The 22,961-nt window shown below is 43.0% G+C and overlaps 1 pseudogene; it reads right to left on the bottom strand.

The window, feature by feature from the left end:
• Positions 1-2,442: 2,442 nt before the first annotated feature.
• On the bottom strand, positions 2,443-22,748 carry LOC115146891 (extracellular matrix protein 1-like; annotated as a pseudogene).
• Between the last annotated feature and the right edge of the window lie 213 nt (positions 22,749-22,961).

Raw genomic sequence — 22,961 nt, 5'->3', positions numbered from 1 at the left:
GGTTACAACTTCCTAGGTATTACCGTATTAACCCCTCGTTTCATGTGTCTCTCCTCAGGCCGGTGGTGGCTGGTCCCCTGCAAGAAGGTGAGGTGTCTGAGGTCCCTCCGCCCCCTCTGGACATCGAGGGCCCCGGCGTATACAGTTCGAGGCATTCTGGATTCGAGACGCCGGGTGGGGGCCTACAGTACCTCGTGGACTGGGAGGGGTAAGGCCCGGAGGAGAGATGCTGGGTTCCGGTGAGGGACATTTTGGACCCTTCTCTCCTGATAGATTTCCGCCTCCACCCGGATCGCCCAGCACCTCGTCCTCCGGGTCGTCCTCGAGGGGGGCACTGTCACGACTTCCGCCGAGGTTGGCTCTCCTGCCCGTTCGGGCGGTGCTCGGCGGTTGTCGTCACCGTCCTACTAGCCACTACCGATCCCTTTTCGTGTATCTGTTGGTTTTGTCTGATTGGTTGCACCTGTGTGTTGTTTAGTTAATTAGTGTCTGTATATAATGTAGGTTGTCCCACCCTTGTTTTGTGCGGGATTGTTTATGTTGTCATTCATTTTCGTCTATCGGTGTTTTTGTGTTTCTTGTTCTCCGGTTAGTCTGTTATCCTGTGTTGGATAATTTCACCCTGTGTGTATTTGGGTTGACCGTGTTTGTCTTGTTCACCGGAGAATAAAACTTTATATCGCTATCTGCTCTCTGCGCCTGATTCCACCCACCTTGATTAGACGTGACACCTGGGCTAATAATATAAGAAATAACACACAAAAAGCAAAATACTGCAAAGTTGCTTGGGAACTAGAAGCAGAACTGCCCTATCTGTCAGGCGTCATCTTGCCTATCAACTGTTCAGAGGAGACTGCGTGAATCAGGCCTTTATGGTCGAATTACTGCAAAGAAACCACAACTAAAGGACACCAATAAGAAGAAGAGAGTTGCTTGGGCCAAGAAAAAATAGCAAAAGACATTAGACCAGTGGAAATCTGTCCTTAGGTCTGATGAGTCCACATTTTAGATTTTTGGTTCCAACTGGCGTGTCTTTGTGAGACGCAGAGTAGGTGAACAGATCATCTCCGCATGTGTAGTTCCCACCGTGAAGCATGGAGGATGAGGTGTGATGGTGCTTTGCTGGTGACACTGTCTGTGATTTATTTAGAATTCAAGGCACAGTTAACCAATATGGCTACCACAGCATTCTGCAGTGATACGCCATCACATCTGGTTTGTTCTTAGTGGGACTATCATTTGTTTTTCAACAGGACAATGAACCAAAACACACCTCCAGGCTGTGTAAGGGCTAGAAGGAGAGTGCTGCATCAGTGCTGCATCAGATGACCTAGCCTCCACAATCAGCCGACCTCAACCCATTTGAGATGGTTTGGGATGATTTGTAGTCAACGAGTGCTCAGCATATGTGGAACTCCTTCAAGACTGTTGTAAAAGCATTCCTCATGAAGCTGGTTGAGAGAATGCCAAGAGTGTGCAAAGCTGTCATCAAGGCAAAGGGTGGCTACTTTGAAGAATCTCAAATATAAAATATATTTGTTTAACACTTTGTTGGTTACTACATTATTTCATAGTGTCTTATTTCATAGTTTTGATGTCTTCACTATTATTCTACAATGTAGAAAGAGTCAAAATAAAGAAAACCCCTTGAATGAGTAGGTGTGTCCAAACTTTTGACTGGTACTGTATATAGTGAGAACACCCTGTATCATTTGTATGTGTGTGTTCATTGGCTTAGTTCGCAGTCCTGTATTCAGACATAGATCCCCATAAAGCAATCAGGCTTGTTATTGTTGGACCAAAACAGACCAGTCTATTCTCATGACCTGGCCCAAACTGGCTAGCTACTACAGTACCAAGGAAAGATCAACTGTAACAAACACCATAGTCAAGCTGATAAGAGCCTGTACGATAACAGGCTTAGAAAGGTGGAGAAGACTCTCCTGTCCTGACCCAGCGTCACTGGGGTAAGGTATACAGACTTCTGCAACCTGATTGGCTGAACGCAATATGCAACATCTGGGACTAACATTCTTAGCCACTTTGGCATGGTGGTAGAAAATAGTGTTTCATAAAGAAAGCAGTTTCCCCGTTTTTTTCTGCCTTCTCGCCATTAAATCAAATTACGGAGGAAATCGATGCCTTTGCAGCCTGAATGGAGAATGTTTCATGTAAGAACCGGTCCACCAGGGATACAAGTGTATATAACCGGCTTCATACAATGCCTTTGGACGGTGAGATGAAACCACTCAATATCGCCATCTGCCAGGCTTTGGGCTAAACTCTGTGGCTGTGACAGCTAGTGAGGACCCTGTCTGTCTCTATTAATGCAAGTTCTACTACACTAACTTAGTGGATACATGTCAGTCACACAGTCACTATAACATAAAGTCCACTTCCATCAACATGTCAGTCACACAGTCACTATAACATAAAGTCCACTTCCATCAACATGTCAGTTTATTCAAATAATCATTTCAATGTTGTTCATGTGTCAGATAATGACAAATTACAATAACTGGCAGTGCTTCACTCCAAAATGATTAAGACATATTCTATAAAGATTTATTTCAAATGTTAGAAATAGAACAGGACAACTGGACTAGCAGTTCTGGAGCTATATGAAAAATACAACTAACAAATCTGAAACATATCTGCTTTACGAAACAAATCACATTAATTGGTTGTCATCTGGCCATGCTAGAAAATATGGAATAAATGGCACTTTCTAACTATAAATTCTGCTTACTCTTACCCACACCCTAACCCCTGTTTGACTAAATCATGCAATTGCTCAACAGTTCTTCTGTATTAGCCAATTGTTTCCTTTCTGGCATGGTTATCTAGTGACTACTGCAGAAATGCCCTGACCGCTAATTCGGATTGGCCCACTGCCATCAGAGTAAAACCAAAATCAGGTGAGGAGGAATTTCCTCTTTCTGAGGTGTGGGGACTTGGTTGCCTTGGTGATGGCATTCATGAGCAGTCTGGAGAGGCAAATAGGGAGTCCTGGGAGAAGGAGGAGGAAGGGCAGGACTTCTGCAAGACAGAGGAAGAGGAAGGCTTCCCCTCAAGACAGCGTGTCTGCGACAGCATCACTAGCTGGGTTCACAGTCAAAGAGAGAAGTTATGAAAACAACAATATCAAAAAGCCTGCAACATGCAAAGAGTTACAATATAAAAATGATTGTTTCTAACTAACTTAACTCTCAGTCTAAGATCCTGTGGACACCTGAAGGCCAATCATGTTCATTTTATCCCAATGGGACAACCTGGTTAATATGAGATATGGGGTTGTCTGAGTGAACCTGCATTATTAAGTGTCAAACTCACCTGTATCTGAACACATGCAGTTCTCTGGTCTGCTGGCAGGGAGCAGCATTGGTCCACTAAGTTCTGGACAGGGAGAGCCACAGGGAAGCTGAGAGAGCAGATTGCAAGATCATCTCAGTATACTACATCTTTGTTTTACTCGATAATCAAACCAAATCAGTCAAAGGGCTTTGTTAGACAGATATGTACACATGTCCCTGGATTAAACTAGCTGCTGTAATAAGATACTTGTGAAAGTTATTGTATACTATTGTTTTTAAACCTTTGGTAATGTTTTTTGATAAAATCCAAATCTGGAATTTTAATGTCATTAACCACATTTCCATCCACAGTTTTATTGCAAGTAAGGACATACCGTATCAAATAAAACCACAACAACTGTAATGGAAACAGGAATTTTTGTAAAATTGTATAAATACTGACAGATAATTTGTTCGTTTGACATGGTGGGATCTTTTCGTCTGTAAAATGAGTTATGTGAGAAATGGCGATGGAAATTCCTTTATGCGCAACTATTGATATAATAACCATCATATCCACGTAAACTTGCAGTCACTCGATAATATGGTGTGTGGTCCTTCCACTACGACTCAGGAAACGATGCAGTTTATTAGGCTACAGATGAAATAAGTTATGATGAACTTCACAGGGTGGTGAAGATGCACAGTGATGCTCCTTTCCAGTAAATATTGAAGGTTTTATTCTGGTGACATTATGATTGATGCTTGACTGCCATTTGAAAAATGTAAATATTGGTCGCTGTTATCCATAATAAATCTCATCATGTAGACTAGCTTACCCACACTGTATCTGCTAGTTGTTGGCTCGAGCGAATGTGCCAAGACCAGAGTTGGCACATTTACTATTTATAACAACCGTTTCTGTGACAAATCTATCAGGAAAGTTGGAAATATGATGGAAACACACTGATCTTGTCACACCCTGACCATAGTTTGCTTTGTATGTTTCTATGTTTTGTTTGGTCAGGGTGTGATCTGAGTGGGCATTCTATGTTGTGTGTCTAGTTTGTCTGTTTCTGTGTTTGGCCTGATATGGTTCTCAATCAGAGGCAGGTGTTAGTCATTGTCTCTGATTGGGAACCATATTTAGGTAGCCTGTTTGGTGTTGGGTTTTGTGGGTGATTGTTCCTGTCTCTGTGTTTGCACCAGATAGGGCTGTTTTGGTTTTTCACGTTTCTTGTTTTGTTAGTTTGTTCATGTTTAGTTGCTTTATTAAAGAACCATGAATAGTAACCACGCTGCGTATTCGTCCGCCTCTCCATCAACTCAAGAAAACCGTTACAGATCTTTAGATTTTTATTCAGAAAAATGAAGAAAAAATACATTTTGTGTGCACTACAAAAAGCACTATACAAGTCAGTTTGGTGGAAACACACCACTTGTGGGTAAATGCGCAAATTTAAAATCTGTCGCCAGTCGGATGGAAACAGCTACAGTCACCATCTACTACAGTGAAATGTACCCTTTCTGAAAGGTCTGGTTCTGTCACCCAGAAAGATAAACAATCGGGCTGGGCAGCATAAAAATGTGACTGAGGAGGAAAAAGGTTAAATTAAACACACACACACACACACACACACAATAAACCTAAACAAACCCTTACTTCTTGATGATCTTGTATGTTTCACAGATGTGTCCGAGGTTGTGGGTCTGTGGTGCGTCAGAGGCAGAGTCAAGCTTTTGTTCATAGTCTGGATGAGGGGCGAGGAGGAGAAACAGGTATACCTGTCCTCACCTTCTCCCACATCACAACAGGAGGAGTTGTGAGGCCTCTCCTTCTGCTCTTCCTCACAGAACCTGTCAAGCACCTCACGCCACTAAGAGAGATGTGGAGAGATGTTCTGTAAGCACTTGAATTGATCAACACTTGAACTGTACACACACACACACACACACACACACACACACACACACACACACACACACACACACACACACACACACACACTCCTTACCTTTCCCTCAGCACACACACACACTCCTTACCTTTCCCTCAGCACAGGGTAGCACATTCTCCAGTCCCTTACAGCAGTGTGTGAACCCTCTCTCCAGGCGGTTCATGGCCTTTGATTGGCGGGCCAGCCAGCCAAAGCCTGTACGTGGCAGGCACTTGGTGGTGGAGAGGGGTCGGCTGTTGTGTAGGCAGCAGACCAATCCGATGTTGTCGAAAGTGGGGCGTCCAGGGGGGAAGCTGATGTCAGAGTCTCTGGGAGTAGCTTGGGGGCTCTTCTTGTGCTTCTCCCCTCTGACAGCACATGGACCAGACTGGGACCTGGGAGGAAAGGACACAATACATGTAGTCATTAGTTTCCAGGGCTGTAGCGGTCATGACATTTTGTCAGCCTGTGATTGTCATGCAAATGACTGCCAGTCTCATGGTAATTGACGTTAATTAACATCAACACGTTTAGCATCTCCTGGCTTACACACACAGTTTACAAGCCACTGATGCAGACCTTTGGAACATCTACATTTTAAGATGTCTAATAAATCCATTTAATATAGCCTACACCATCACAATAAATCCATTATTTATTTTAGACAGGTTTAAAAAAACATGATATGATGAAAATGTAGTCTATTTCAGAAGAACAGAATAGCATAATCTGAGTTGTCCTGAATAAAATAGAAAGGATATTTTCTCCAAATGATTTGAGGGAGTGAACACATGCTGCTATTCTGTGTTGAGCGGTTAACAAAGAAACAGGTCCTCCTGTATGCTTAATGTTTTGTTGTTAATGCATCTTTAGTTGTGATATACAGTACCAGTCAAAGGTTTGGACACACCTACTCATTCAGGGTTTTTCTTTAGTTTTTTTTTTTTACTATTTTCTACATTATAGAATAATAGTGAAGACAGCAAAACTATGAAATACCACATATGGAATCATGCAGTAACCAAAAAAGTGTTAAGCAAATCAAAATATATTTGATATTCTTCAAAGTAGCCACCCTATGCCTTGATTACAGCTTTGCACATTCTTAGCATTCTCTCAGCCAGCTTCATGAGGTTGTCATCTGGAATGCATTTAAATTAACAGGTGTGCCTTGATGCGTTTGAGCCAATCAGTTGTGTTGTGACAAGGTAGGGGTGGTATACAGAAGATAGCCATATTTGGTAAAAGGCCAAGTCCATATTATGACAAGAACAGCTCATATAAGCAAAGAGAAACAACAGTCCATCATTACTTTAAGACATGAAGGCCAATCAATCTGGAACATTTCAAGAACTTTAAAAGTTTCTTCAAGTGCAGTCGCAAAAGCCATCAAGCGCTATGATGAAACTGGCTCTCATGAGGACCGCCACAGGAAAGGAAGACCCAGAGTTACCTCTGCTGTAGATGATATGTTCATTAGAGTTACCAGCCTCAGAAATTGCAGCCCAAATAAATGCTTCACAGAGTTCTAGTAACAGACACATCTGAACATCAACTGTTCAGTGGAGACTCCTGAATCAGGTATTCATGGTCGAATTGCTGCAAATAAACCACTACTAAAGGACACCAATAAGAAGAAGAGACTTGATGGGCCAAGGAACACAAGACATGGACATTAGACCGGTGAAAATCTGTCCTTTGGTCTGATGAGTCCAAATTTGAGATTTTGGTTCCAACCGCCGTGTCGTTGTGAGACACAGAGTAGGTGAACGGATAATCTCTGCATTTGTGGTTCCTACCGTGACGCATGGAGAATGTGGTGTGACGGTGTGGGGGTGCTTTGCTGGTGACACTGTCAGTGATGTTTTTAGAATTCAAGGCACACTTAACCAGCATGGCTACCACAGCATTCTGTGGCGATCCGCCATCCCACCTGGATGGCGTACAGGACAATGACCCAAAACACACCTCCAGGCTGTGTAAGGGCTGTTTGACCAAGAAGGAAATTGATGGAGTGCTGCATTAGATGACCTGGCCTCCACAATCAGCCGACCTCAACCCAACTGAGATGGTTTGAGATGATTTGGACCGCAGAGTGAAGGAAAAGCAGCCAAATAAGTGCTCAGCATATGTGGGAACTCCTTCAAGACTGTTTTAAAGCGTTCCTAATGAAGCTAGTTGAGAGAATGCCAAGAGTGTGCAAAGCTGTCATCAATGCAAAGGGTGGCTACTTTGAAGAATCTCAAATATAAAATATATTTTGATTTATTTAACACTTTGTTGTTTACTACATGATTCCATATGTGTTATTTCATAGTTGAGATTTTTTTTTCTCACTATTATTCTACAATGTAGAAAATAGTCAAATAAAAAATTAAGACCCTGGAATGAGTAGGTGTCCAAACCTTTGACTGGCTATATGTTTTGATACATTCTAAGGCTGCATGATGTGACTAATGATGATTTGAATAAGAAAATACATGAAAGTTATGTGCTCTGCTCTGTTTCTTCCACAGGCTGCACACACTTCATCAGTCTCTCATTCACAATTTGACAAGCACTTGATCATATTCTCACCCATCAGACTATTCTCAATTTAATCTGGTGTGTACATGTAGCCTACCAATATGTGTGAAATTACTTTTGATTAGAATGCTCCACAAAACAAATGCATGTAATCCGTAGCCTGCACTTCATTAGTGAATAGCGAATGGAGGTTATGTGCACTTACTGTATGTTTTTAAAATGCAAGCATAGGCAGCGCATCCTGAAGGCTAGGATAAGCTTTTGCGAAAGTAAATTGAATTAAATTGCCAAAATTATATAGCCTAATTAGCCTACTCCTGTCTATACAGAAATACATTAAATCACTCAAAATAGGCTACTAAAGCATGATTTGGCCACAGAGGATATTTATTTTTGTGGATTGTTTTAAATAGACTTGCCTACAGTTGGAAGGAAAGGCAACGTGCAATTTGGGCAGATTATTGTTGAGTTGCGACTATCTGTGAAAGTAGAGGCCAAGCCAGGCATATCGCAATATTTCAAAATACAATTGCGGGAAAACATTTTGGACAGAAAATGGTTATCGCTGTAAAGAGAAGACAATGAAAGGACTAATCTGTCTTTTAGTTATCAAAATTCTCAATTAAACAAACAACAGAATAGAATTATACAACAGAATTATTGGCACCAGCCAGAGCAACAGCAATATCCTTGGTGAGTGCACATAGCGCATATTCACAATTTTTCAGTAATACTTTAAAGTTTGTTTTTGGACAATAATTTCCTCCTCCGACTTACGGTCCCTCTCCTTGTTCGTTGGTCCCTCTCCTTGTTCAGTGTCCAAACTATGGAACACTGGGAGAGACAGGGAGTTCTTCCAGCACCTCCACCAGCACAACCACCCCTTCCAGGGGTCTCCTCTGAGCGCCCCTCTCCCTCCTGGTCCCAGTGGGATTCGTCTCTCCCTTCCCCAGGAATAGGATAGAAAGGCTGCGAACTGCCAGGGACATTCCCAGCATAAGGCACTCGTCGATTGAGGCGCGGTTGGGAATTTTATTGATAGAGCGTTAGCCTATAGTTTAGGGATCCCCATTGTTTCCGTGGCTGTGCCTTTCCCGTTCACGCCTTAGATAATCGACCATTAGGGTCAGGGTTGATTAAGGAGGTCACCACTCCTTTGGGCATGGTGACGCAGGGGGGTCACAAGGAGAGAATTAGTATCTTCCTTATTGACTCTCCTGCATTTCCCATGGTGCTGGGCCTACTCTGGTTAGCTTGTCATAACCCCACAGTTTCTTGGCCGCAGAGGGCTCTCACGGGGTGGTCGCGAGAGTGCTCAGGTAGGTGTTTAGGGGTTTCCGTTGGTGCTAGTACGGTGGAGAGTGTGGTGGTGTATATTGATGACATTTTGATATTCCCTTCTCGTAGGCCTATTACATGGACAATGTCGTTTTTAATTGATATTTTTGTCACTGTCAGCAGAATAGACTACCCTTTAATTTGTCCTATTCAAAAAAGATTTTGATAATGTCTCCAGTCATATATAAAGTGTAGTAGAATGGCATGGAATGTGCTAATACATGGCACCAGCCTTACGCATGGTGTCCCCGGTTCGCCAGCACAGTCCAGTGCGGGCTATTCCACCTCGCCGCACTGGCCTGGCTACGGGAAGCATTCAACCAGGTAAGGTTGGGAAGGCTCGGTGCTCAAGAGCTCCAGTGCGCCTGCACGGTCCGGTCTACCCAGTGCCACCTCCACTCACCAGCCCTCCGGTGGCAGCCCCCCGCACCACGCTGTCTCTCTGTCTTCTCCCTACAGGTGCTCCCGCCTGTCCAGCACTGCCAGAGCCTTCCTCCTGCCCAGCGCTGTCAAAGTCTCCCGTCTGTCCTGAGCCGCCAGAGTCTCCCGTCTGTCCTGAGCCGCCAGAGTCTCCCGTCTGTCCTGAGCTGCCAGAGTCTCCCGTCTGTCCTGAGCCGCCAGTCTCCCGTCTGTCCTGAGCCACCAGAGCCGTCAGCCAGCCAGGAGCCACAAGAGCTGTCAGTCAGGCAGGAGCCGCCAGAGCCGTCAGCCAGCCAGGAGCCGCCAGAGTCGCCAGCCAGCCAGGAGCCGCCAGATCTGTCAGTCAGGCAGGCGATGCCAGAATCGCCCTTCACTCCAGAGCTGCCGGAGTCTCCCGCCTGTCCGGCCCTGCCGGAGTCTCCCGTCCATTCGGGACCCATGGCTAGGGTCCCCAGTCGGAGGTCGGCGGCGAGGGTCGCCGCTCATAAGAGGCCACTGGGGCAGTTCAGGAGGCGGAAAAAAACTGTGGTGAAGTGGGGTCCACGTCCCGCGCCAGAGCCGCCACCGCGGACAGATGCCCACCCAGACCCTCCCCTATAGGTTCAGGTTTTGCGGCCGGAGTCCGCACCTTTGGGGGGGTACTGTCACGTTCTGACCTTTATTTCCTTTGTTTTGTCTTTATTTAGTATGGTCAGGGCGTGAGTTGGGGTGGGAAGTCTATGTGTGTTTTTCTATGTTAGGGTTTTGAGTTCAGCCTAGTATGGTTCTCAATCAGAGGCAGGTGTCGTTAGTTGTCTCTGATTGAGAATCATACTTAGGTATCCTGGGTTTCACTTTTGGTTTGTGGGTGTTTGTTTCCGTGTGAGTGTTTGTTGCCTCACGGTACTGTTTCAGTTTTCGTTCATGTTCACGTTTATTGTTTTATATTTCATAGTGTTCAGTTTATATCTTAAAATAAACGTTATGGACACTTCCACGCTGCGCATTGGTCCTCCGATCCTTCTCGCTTCTCCTCCTCTTCTGAGGAGGAGGAATGCCGTTACAGTTTCATTGAGTTGTAAGATAGTACTTTTGCACATATAACACACTGTGGCTGAGGTAAGGCACTACTCCCAGTATACACTACTGTTCAAAAGTTTGGGGTCACTTAAATGTCCTTGTTTTTGAAAGAAAGCACATTTCTGTCCATTAAAATAACATAAAATGTATCAGAAATACAGTGTAGACATTGTTATTAGCCTTCATTTATCAGAACAAGAATATACTGATGAGTTTCAGAAGAAAGTTTTGTTTCTGGTCATTTTGAGCCTGTAATCGAACCCACAAATGCTGATGCTCCAGATACTCAACTAGTCTAAAGAATGCCAGTTTTATTGCTTCTTTAATCAGGACAACAGTTTTCAGCTGTGCTAACATAATTTCAAAAGGGTTTTCTAATGATCAATTAGCCTTTTTTAATTATACATTTGGATTAGCTAACACAACGTGCCATTGGAACATAGGAGTGATGGTTGCTGATAATGGGCCTCTGTATGCCTATGTAGACATTCCATGAAAGACCAGCCATTTCCAGCGACAATAGTTATTTACAACATTAACAATGTCTGCACTGTATTTCTGAAAATGTTTATGTTATTTTAATTGACAAAACAATGAGCTTTTCTTTCAAAACCCAGGATAATTCTAAGTGACCAAAACTTTTTAATGGTAGTGTACGTGAACCCCAAATCAATGTAGTCGTATTTGCACCTCTACGATGGTCCAATATCCCTGTCTGTTGTTCGGTGCTTTCCTGGGTAAGGGGCAGTAGCTCTTCGGCTGCATCAGATTCACAACTGTCAGTGTCCATGCTAGCTGGGCTAACAACAAATGTAGAATTACTGATGCTAGCATTGGATGTGCTCGTGGAAGCTGAACAACTTGTGTCGTCTGTCACGTCCTGACCTTAGTTCCTTTTTTATGTCTCTATTTTAGTTTGGTGAGGGCGTGAGTTGGGGTGGGCATTCTATGTTTTGTTCTGTGTGTTAGATTTCTATGTGTTTTGCCTGGTATGGCTCCCAATCAGAGGCAGCTGTAAATCGTTGTCTCTGATTGAGAACCATACTTAGGCAGCCTGTTTTCCCACTATGGGTTGTGGGTAGTTGTTTTCTGTCTTGTGTTTCTGCACCTGACAGGACTGTTTCGTTTTCGTTCATTCTCTTTGTTATTTTGTTTTGTGTTCAGTTTAAATAAAAATAACATGAACACTTACCACGCTGTGCTGTGGTCCACACCTCCTTCATACGACGACCGTTACATCATCGACAGGTGCAGGTGTAGTACTGTTGGTATGTGTCTCTATGGTCGCGGGCCTTACTTCTTTTGAACCATTTTTGAGCAAACGGAATGAGCAGAAGCTACGTTTGGCTATATACGGACCATTGGTGGAATTCCCGCAAGAGAGTAACGGTTAATGTGATTGGATGTTAATTATTTGACTAGGCTACCTGTATTTGACATTGTGTTATTTCGCTGAACAATAGATGGTTTAATTTTATTTTTGGCAGTGAAACGAGGCTACTAAGGCGAGAACAAACAACTCAACCAAATGTATAGCCCCGTTGGAAAATATAAAACGGACTGTTTGAAAATGTGGGAAGCTTTTTGGGAAATTCCATGCTATATACGCTCAGCCATGCGTTATTAGCCTAAATTATGACCATCAATCTACTCATCACATTTCCAATAGTAGGCTATTTTACATAAGAAACAGCATTATGCTTTATTATAAAGGTGCATTTTTATAGTGAAAAATATCTTCCTGAAATATGAAACTCACACACTGCCTATGTATGCCAGTTAGGCTACACCGGTTGTAAAGCAGATTAATGTGCTTAATTTTAAGAATTGAGACATAAATATATCAGCACAAGAAAGATGGGATCCTCTTTTATATAATGACCAGTCAAAACTCTGTTTTCACACGCAACTGCGCACTGACTGAGTTTATAAGAACACATGTTTCACTAGGCTCTGTAGGCTATGTGCTCTCTTGTGTCCCAGGGTTCTAAGTATGTAGGCTATGTGGTCTCTTACCGTGTCCCAGGGTTCTAGGTCTGTAGGCTATGTGGTCTCTAACCGTGTCCCAGGGGTTCTAGGTCTGTAGGCTATGTGGTCTCTTACCATGTCCCAGGGGTTCTAGGTCTGTAGGCTATGTGGTCTCTTACCGTGTCCCAGGGTTCTAGGCCTGTAGGCTATGTGGTCACTTACCGCGTCCCAGGGGTTCTAGGTCTGTAGGCTATGTGGTCTCTTAACGTGTCCCAGGGTTCTAGGCCTGCAGGCTGCGTTTGGAGTTATTTGGCCAGGTTAGTTATGATACAAACCTTGTCAGAACATATAGGCCTATGGGCTAGGCTACATGACATGCGCGACTATGATTTGAAAAAGTTGCACAAAAAAAAGCATGCGCTGTTTCTTGCCTTATGCACATACTGGGCACGATTAACATATTATAATATTGTCACCCATTAGACTAGTTCAATCTTGCCTTTACATATACTAAATAGGGATGCTCGATATATTGTGAACATATCGGAATCGGATGATATTAGCTAAAAATGCCAACATCGGTATCAGCCGATGTCTAGTTTAACGCCAAACGTGCAAAACCGATGTCAAAGCAGGCGTGCACACCTATATAACGAAGGTACATGACATAATGACGCCACGTAAAAGTTTGCACTATTTGTGCAACACAGCATTCCTAAACTAGCCCACAATGTATGCTGTGTGGATCGAGCAGTCAACAAGTAAAAATGTCAGCAAGACAACTCAAAGGTGAAATCCATTAAAGCCAAGATAATGGGATTCATTGCCCTTGACAATCAACCGTTCTCTGTCGTTGGTAATGTTGGCTTTTGCCAACTGGTCGAGCACCAGTTAACACTACCAAGTGCGCTATTTTTCTGACGTTGCCCTACCAGAGTTACACAGTAATCTCATCACTGCTATTATCTTGACGACATACATACTATGGAACGCCGCTTGAGTCTTTGCGTGTCAAAAAAATATATAGTAGCATTGTCAAAGCTGTACAAAAAAGTCTGCAAACAAGCAAACACTGGTCACGAACGATGTGTTTACAATACTGCATTGGTAATAAAGCATAATTTGTTCGACCGCAACTTCTGGGGTAGCTAGCTTTAGCTTGGTACATAGCTAGCACCAATTCAACCAGCCTGAACACAATGACCAGTAAAAACTGCTGTCATTTTCATTATTCTTAGCAATGATTTAGGAATCCTTGTAAGTATTAGCTAGGTTGACACATGTTGTTCGCCTATTGCAATTGAACATTAACATTAATCAAATAAGAAATGTCTTATAAATTAGGGTTATTTTAGATGCCACCTAGCTATATAGTTAGCTAGGTATCTATATAGTTAGCTAGGTATCTATATAGTTAGCTAGGTATCTATATAGTTACCTAGGTATCTATATAGTTAGCTAGGTATCTATAGCTACCGAAACAGATTATGTTGTGTTATTTGACACGTCAAATAGAGTCATTAGACGTGTATCTTTTTGACACGCAAAGACCCAAACGGCGTTCCATAGAAATCCTGGTTGAGATTGAAACGACTGAACATATTAACAACGAAACAGCACAGCAAATAAGTGAAAGAAATAGGTTTTGATTATGTTTTACTGGTAGTGGGGACAGACATAAATGCCAACAAAATAACATTTTGGTCAGTGTGGGGTGTGTGTAACCTTTATTTAACTAGGCAAGTCAGTTAAGAAAGAATTCTTATTTACAATGACGGCCTGGACAACGCAGGGCCAATTGTGCGCCGCCCTATGGGACTCCCAATCACGGCCGGATATGATACAGCCTGGATTCGAACTATGGACTGTAGAGACAGTCTTGCACTGAGGTTTTTTTGGGCAAGGAAAATATTGAATATCGCTATCTGCCAAAAATGTAATATCGGTATCGGTTTTTTTTTTTGGGCAAGGAAAATATTGAATATCGGTATCGGCCAAAAATGTAATATCGGTGCATCACTAGTACTAAATATTATATGTATGAAATTAGTTTGGATTATTATCATGCAGCTATCAGAATAGGGGCAGGGGGAAGAATAAATGTAATACATACTCTATGAAGATGGTGCCGAAGAACATGGCTGATGTTTTACTTTCTCCCGACCAATTGTGCTTTTTTGTTCGTTTTTTTGCAGTTTGAGTAACTTGTTTTTTTTACTCATTGTGTACATGATGTTGCTGCTACCATCTCTTATGACCAAAAATAACTTCTGGACAGAACAGCGATTACTCACCACGGACTGGAATAAACTTTTCCTTTAATGAGTCCGACGAAAGGATATCTTGCTTTCATTGGAACAGGACCAGATCCCGGCTATTGTGTGAAGAAAAGACGCAGGAAAAGGTGCTGCAGATCGGGCATCTTTCTGAGAATCAGTAGGCGGCGAGTAAACTCACACTGCCATCTGTTCTTCTTGCTAACGTGCAATCATTGGAAAATATAATGGATAACCTACAATTAAGATTATCCTACCAAGGGGACATTAAAAGCTGTAACATCTTATGTTTCACGAGACGTGGCTGAATGACAATATGGACAATATAGAGCTAGCGGGATTTTCCATGCACCGGCAGAACAGAGACGTTACCTCTGGTAAGACGAGGGGTGAGGGTGTGTGTCTAATAACAGCTGGTGCGCGATGTCTAATATTAAAGGAGTCTCGAGGTATTGCTCTCCTGAGGTAGAGTACCTTATGATAAGCTGTAGACCACACTATCTACCAAGAGAGTTCTCATCTATATTATACGTAACTGTCTACTTAACACCACAGAACGAAGCTGGCACTAAGACCGCTCTCAACCAACTCTATAAGGCCATAAGCAAAGAAGAAAATGCTCACCCAGAAGCGGTGCTCCTTGTGGCCGGGGACTTTAATGCAGGCAAACTTAAATCAGTTTTACCAAATTTTTAACATGACACGTGCAACCAGAGAAAAAAAAGTCCTAGACCACCTTTGCTTCACACACAGAGATGCATACAAAGCTCTCTTCCACCCTCCATTTGGCAAATCTGACCATAATTCTATCCTCCTGAGTCCTGCTTACAAGCAAAAACTAAAGCAGGAAGTACCAGTGACTCACTCAGGACTGTTTTGCTAGCACAGACTGGAATATGTCCTATGGTCCTTTGCTGTTGATCTGGGATTGACATAATAAACGGCTCTCTATCCACCGGATGTGTACCAAACTCACTAAAAGTGGCAGTAATAAAGCTTCTCTTGAAAAAGCCAAACCTTGACCCAGAAAAAATAAAAATAATAATCGGCTTACATCGAATCTTCCATTCCTCTCAAAATGTTTAGAAAAGGCTGTTGCGCAGCAACTCACTGCCTTCCTGAAGACAAACAATGTATACGAAATGCTTCAGTCTGGTTTTAGCACTGAGACTGCACTTGTGAAGGTGGTAAATTACCTTGTAACCTCTTGCTCCTACCTGGCACGCTGGCGTCCCATCTAGAGATCTGGAAATGCAAATACGCTACGCTAAATGCTAATAGTACTAGTTAAAACTCAAACGTTCATTAAAATACACATGCAGGGTATTGAATTAAAGCTACACTCGTTGTGAATCCAGGCAACAAGTCAGATTTTTAAAATGCTTTTTCGGCGAAATCATGAGAAGCTATTATCTGATAGCATGTAACACCCCAAAAGACCCGCAATGGACGTAAACAAAATAATTAGCATAGTCGGCGCTACACAAACCGCACAATAAAATATAAAACATTCATTACCTTTGACCATCTTCTTTGTTGGCACTCCTAGATGTCCCATAATCACTATTGGGTCTTTTTTTCGATTAAATCGGTCCATATATAGCCTAGATATCGATCTATGAAGACTGTGTGATAAACGGAAAAAAATAGCGTCTTATAACGTAACGTCATTTTTTTAAATTAAAAAAGTCGACGATAAACTTTCACAAAACACTTCGAAATACTTTTGTAATGCAACTTTAGGTATTAGTAAACGTTAATAAGCGATCAAATTAATCACAAGACGAAGTATATTCTATAGCTGTCCGTCTGAAAATACTGTCCGGGTAAATCTCAACCAAAATATCCGGTCCGAGACCTGAAGAACTGGGCTGCCTTGCATCTGTTTGACCAAGAAACAAAGAGTAGGCAAATGACAAGACTCTAGACATCGTGTGGAAGCTGTAGGTATTGCAACCTCAGCCCCATTAAATGTGGTTCACCTTTATCAATGGGTTCAAGTCGCGCAGGGATATATTTTTCCATTTTCAGTGATAAGATTTTCCTGCACTTTTCGATGAAAATGCACGTTCTGTTATAGTCACAGCCGTGATTTAACCAGTTTTATAAACGTCTGAGTGTTTTCTATCCACACATACTAATCATATGCATATACTATATTCCTGGCATGAGTAGCAGGGCGCTGAAATGTTGCGCGATTTTTAACAGAATGTTTGAAAAAGTAGGGGTAGGAGTAACAGGGTAATGGCATCAGACCAAAGCTCTGCATCTGTCCTCGTTCTCCTAGACCGTAGTGCTGCTTTTGATACCATCGATCACCACATTCTTTTGGAGAGATTGGGGAAACCCAAATTGGTCTACATGGACAAGTTCTGGCCTGGTTTAGATCTTATCTGTCGGAAAGATATCAGTTTGTCTCTGTGAATGGTTTGTCCTCTGACAAATCAACTGTAAATGTCGGTGTTCCTCAAGGTTCTGTTTTAGGACCACTATTGTTTTCACTATATATTTTACCTCTTGGGGATGTCATTCGAAAACATAATGTTAACTTTCACTGCTATGCGGATGACTTACAGCTTCACATTTCAATGAAACATGGTGAAGTCCCAAAATTGCCCTCGCTAGAAGCCTGTGTTTCAGACATAAGGAAGTGGATGGCTGCAAAATTTCTACTTGGACAAAACAGATATGCTTGTTCTAGGTCCCAAGAAACAAAGAGATCTTCTCTTGAATCTGACAATTAATCTTAATGGTTGTACAGTCGTCTCAAATAAAACTGTGAAGGACCTCGGCGTTACTCTGGACCCTGATCTCTCTTTTGACGAACATATCAAGACTGTTTCAAGGACAGCTTTTTTCCATCTACGTAACATTGCAAAAATCTGAAACTTTCTGTCCAAAAATGATGCAGAAAAATGTATCCATGCTTTTGTTACTTCTAGGTTAGACTACTGCAATGCTCTACTTTCCAGCTACCCGGATAAAGCACTAAATAAACTTCAGTTAGTGCTAAATACGGCTGCTAGAATTGGATCATATTACTCCAGTGCTAGCCTCCCTACACTGGCATCCTGTCAAGGCAAGGGCTGATTTCAAGGTTTTACTGCTAACCTACAAAGCATTACATGGGCTTGCTCCTACCTATATCTCTGATTTGGTCCTGCCGTACATACCTACACGTACGTTACGGTCACAAGACGCAGGCCTCCTAATTGTCCCTAGAATTTCTAAGCAAACAGCTGGAGGCAGGGCTTTCTCCTATAGAGCTCCATTTTTATGGAATGGTCTGCCTACCCATGTGAGAGATGCAAACTCTGTCTCAACCTTTAAGTCTTTACTGAAGACTCATCTCTTCAGTGGGTACTGTGATTGAGTGTAGTCTGGCCCAGGAGTGTGAAGGTGAACGGAAAGGCTCTGGAGCAATGAACCGCCCTTGCTGTCTCTGCCTGGCCGGTTTCCCTCTATCCACTGAGATTCTCTGCCTCTAACCCTATTACAGGGGCTGAGTCACTGGCTTACTGGTGCTCTTTCATGCCGTCCATAGCAGGGGTGCGTCACTTGAGTGGGTTGAGTCACTGATGTGATCTTCCTGTCTGGGTTGCCCCCCTTGGGTTGTGCCGTGGCGGAGATCTTTGTGGGCTATACTCGGCCTTGTCTCAGGATGGTAAGTTGGTGGTTGAATGTATCCCTCTAGTGGTGTGGGGGCTGTGCTTTGGCAAAGTGGGTGGGGTTATATACTTCCTGTTTGGCCCTGTCCGGGGTATCATTGGATGGGGCCACAGTGTCTCCTGACCCCTCCTGTCTCAGCCTCCAGTATTTATGCTGCAGTAGTAAGTGTCGGGGCTAGGGTCAGTTTGTTATATCTGGAGTACTTCTCAGTCTTATCCGGTGTCCTGTGTGAATTTAAGTATACTCTCTCTAATTCTCTCTTTCTCTCTTTCTTTCCCTCTCTCGGAGGACCTGAGCCCTAGGACCATGCCTCAGGACTACCTGGCATGATGACTCCTTGCTGTCCCCAGTCCACCTGGCCGTGCTGCTGCTCCATTTTCAACTGTTCTGCCTGCAGCTATAGAATCCTGACCTGTTCACCGGACGTGCTACCTGTCCCAGACCTATTATTTGACCATGCTGGTCATTTATGAACATTTGAACATCTTGGCCATGTTCTGTTATAATCTCCACCCGGCACAGCCAGAAGAGGACTGGCCACCCCTCATAGCCTGGTTCCTCTCTAGGTTTCTTCCTAGGTTTTGGCCTTTCTCGGGAGTTTTCCTAGCCAACGTGCTTCAACACCTGCATTGCTTGCTGTTTGGGGTTTTAGGCTGGATTTCTGTACAGCACTTTGAGATATCAGCTGATGTACGAAGGGCTATATAAATCCATTTGATTTGATTTGCACTTTTTGCACCAAAATACGTGCACCAAAATCTCTAGGAGACAGATCGCGTCTCCTTCCTGAGCAGTATGATGGCTGCGTGGTCCCATGGTGTTTATACTTGCGTACTATTGTTTGTACAGATGAACATGGTACCTTCAAGTGTTTGGAAATTGCTCTCAAGGATGAACCAGACTTGTGGAGGTCTCCATTTTTTTTCTGAGTTCTTGGCTGATTTCTTTGGATTTTCCCATGATGTCAAGCAAAGAGGCACTGAGTTTGAAGGTAGGCCTTGAAATACATCCACAGGTACACCTCCAATTGACATAAATGATGTCAATTAGCCTATCAGAAGCTTCTAAAGCCATGACATCATTTTCTGGAATTTTCCAAGCTGTTTAAAGGCACAGTCAACTTAGTGTATGTAAACTTCTGACCAACTGGAATTGTGATACAGTGAAATAATCTGTCTGTAAACAATTGTTGGAAAAATTACTTGTGTCATGCACAAAAGTAGATGTCCTAACCGACTTGCCCAAACTATAGTTTGTTAACAATACATTTGTGGAGTGGTTGAAATTAGTTTTAATGACTCCAACCTAAGTGTATGTAAACTTCCGACTTCAACTGTACATGCACAAATTACCTCAACTAACCTGTACCCCCACACACTGACTTAGTACGGTGCCCTGGTACATAACCTCATTATTGTTATTCTTATTGTGTTACCTTTTATTATTACTTTTTATTTTAGTCTATATGGTAAATATTTTTGAACTGCACTGTTGGTTAAGGGCTTGTAAGTAAGCATTTCAAAGTAAAGTCTACACTTGTTGTATTCTGCGCATGTGACAAATATAGTTTGATTTGATGTAAATACACTTAAATAGCAAATAGAGGGCGCATTTCCTATGGTTAATATTCATGCAGCCAAGTAGGCTATACTCCTGTTGTAAAAGCGAAGCAATGTGCTTAATATTAGGAACGTTGATAAATAAATATAGTTGGCTTAGCCTATAGAAAGCTGATGGGATCCTCTTTTTAAAAGAGGCCCAAAAAATTCCCACAATTGATTAGCCTATAGAACTGTTGCGCAACATGAGCTCATGGGCACTCATGAAGTGTTTGATTCGATTTTCGATTTACATTTCTATTGATGTCAGAGTGATTAGAGAGACAGTACGGTGCTGAGTACCAGCACATTAGCAACTGACTGTTAGCAAGTTTGGTACTCTACTAATGATCATCAGCACCATCAGAGCGCAGTTTTGGAGAAGCCTAGTTACCGTTAAACAGTCACGTGGAATTTGACTGCGCTCATGAATTTGACTGCGCTCACGCCACCAGTGTGGCGGTAATACCGTCACCATAACAGCCCTGCCCTAAAACTAAAGTAAACCTCTCTCCCTCCCTTACTTGTGACAAGTGTTGGGGTTAAAGGTGAAGCCAGGTTCAGGTATGGGGGTGGTCGGCAGGTAGGTGGGGTCTGGGTTTTCCCTATGGAAACAGCTCAGTCTGGCCTCGCCCTCCTTCTGGCAGCAGGGGTGTTGGAGTATCTTCAATCCGGACTCCTCAGTACAGAATGTGGACAGGGTCTGTTCCCACTGTAAGTGACATATACAAACATCAATTCACACATGAAAAATAGAGATAAAAGAAGTCCTAAAATAGTGAAGATACAACTTTAGTGGGCCTGACTCATGAATGCCTTCCCCTCTACACAGCTACACAGCTATAGAGATAGACTCAAGGCTAATCTGTTGTGTCTGTATGGGCTTTCCTTCTACTGAGTCTCATCTTCCCTGGGCATCCTCTGTCCTCATCACTACTGCATCTGTGCACCTAGAAGGTGGTTCTGTTGGTACACTAGGAGTGAATGGACCTAAACAGAACTGAACGCAACACAACACGAAAGGACAGAATCCAATGTTGCCGCAGAAACACTCACCGCCTGTGTAACGCAGCACAGCGTCACTTCCTGGACCTGCTGTGTCCCGTTCCCATGGCAACATGCGCTGTACCAGGACTCTACCCGGTTGACTGCTGCAGCTCGACGACTAAAGTGGCCTCCGCCGTTGCGGGGGAGGGAGTAGGAAGGGTACCGCGGACGATGGCTGCTATGGAGACAGATGGCCTGGAGGTTTTTATGGGAGGGCCGGCCGGGGGGGAAGAGGACACTGGGGTAGGACTGCCCAACCGAGCGAGGCACAGCCATTGGCCGAACTCCAGGTGTAAAGTCTGTGTCCGGGTACTCGGTGATCACCCCTGGAAGACAAATATACACACAGCACTGTGAGGGCATTGAAACACACACACACACACACACACACACACACACACACACACACACACACACACACACACACACACACACACACACACACACACACACACACACACACACACTACATGTCACACTAACTTTGCAGGAAATCCTCTCTGTCAAAGGAGGCCTGTCTCTGTAACATGTCAGGAAGGGATCTGTTATCTGTGGAAGGGATGAGAGAATGTAAACACACACGCCCACACGTACTAGTTAATAAATAAGCCATAGCACTCTGACCATGTGATGTCAGTACTGTTGTTTTCCACTTAGATTTGTGGAAATCATGAAATCAGAATACTTAAAGCTAATATGTAACTTTTTGGGTGACCCAATTCACATAGAAATGTGACTTATAGATCTGTTATTCTCATTGACAGCAAGTCTAAGAAGTGGAAGATCTGTTATAAGTGTACTATTTATATGATTCCCATTTCTTAAGTTACATTTTTGCCTCTGGTTTTGTATACCAGCTTCAAACAGCTAAAAATACAAATATTTTTGCCTATTGAAAATGTATTTCATAGCGGTTTAGATGGTACAATGATTCTCAACACTATACATTGCTTGTTTTGTCACAAACTGAAATGAGGCTAACTATTTGAATTGTATCAAGCAGGAAATTACGGAGCAACTTCTGCATATTGCACCTTTAATTAACATGGTGTGAATTCTCTAGTCTAGATGTTTGTTACACCTAGAATAATAGTTATACTGTTAGTAGACTTGGACAAAGTTGTTCTACACTAAACTGGTGGAATGGAATGTATCACGTCCAACAAATAATGTTTTTCTTCATGATCTTGATAGGGCATAAAAATGGCCTCTTCTGTGCACTTCTAACAGACCATGCACAAACAGAAGGGGAGCCATAAACACATACCAGGACATAAAACAAGGACAGAAAGAACTGATGACTACATGCAAAAACCTTGTAAGCTACAAACCTTCAGACGAGCACACCAGCACTAATGCACACCAGCACGCTAGAGCCCAAGACCAACCCATTTTGAGTACTGATACTGGAGTTATCCTTGTCCTCTTTCACTGGACTGTTTCAACTCCCTCTGTTTTGCCCTCTTTCACCCCCCACTCTCTTTCCCTGTGTTTAGCAAAGTTGTTCCAAAGCCACGCCAAGTTCAGGAAACGACTTGACAAACGACAGCTGGAATCCCTTCTTTTCAAACCGTTATGTCCTTATGGAGTGGTATGAAACAGAGAATGAGTGTGTGAGAGCTGTGAGAGAGCATAAATACATGTATGGTTGTTCTGTGATTGGAGGGAAAAGAGGGAGGTATTTTCCCACCATTAGTCAGCAGTGCTATGTATTCATGGATGGAAGCCAGTCTTCCCCCCCAATATTGGCCAATAACAAAATAAATAATTGTCCTTCATTTCGCAAGAGGTTGAATGTATCCTCACACTGTGGAAAGCAACTGATTGTGC

This window comes from Oncorhynchus nerka, linkage group LG3 (assembly GCF_034236695.1).
Source record: "Oncorhynchus nerka isolate Pitt River linkage group LG3, Oner_Uvic_2.0, whole genome shotgun sequence".
Lineage (NCBI taxonomy): Eukaryota > Metazoa > Chordata > Actinopteri > Salmoniformes > Salmonidae > Oncorhynchus > Oncorhynchus nerka.
The sequence above is the reverse complement of the archived record's forward strand: the minus strand, read 5'-3'. Positions and strand labels throughout refer to the sequence as shown.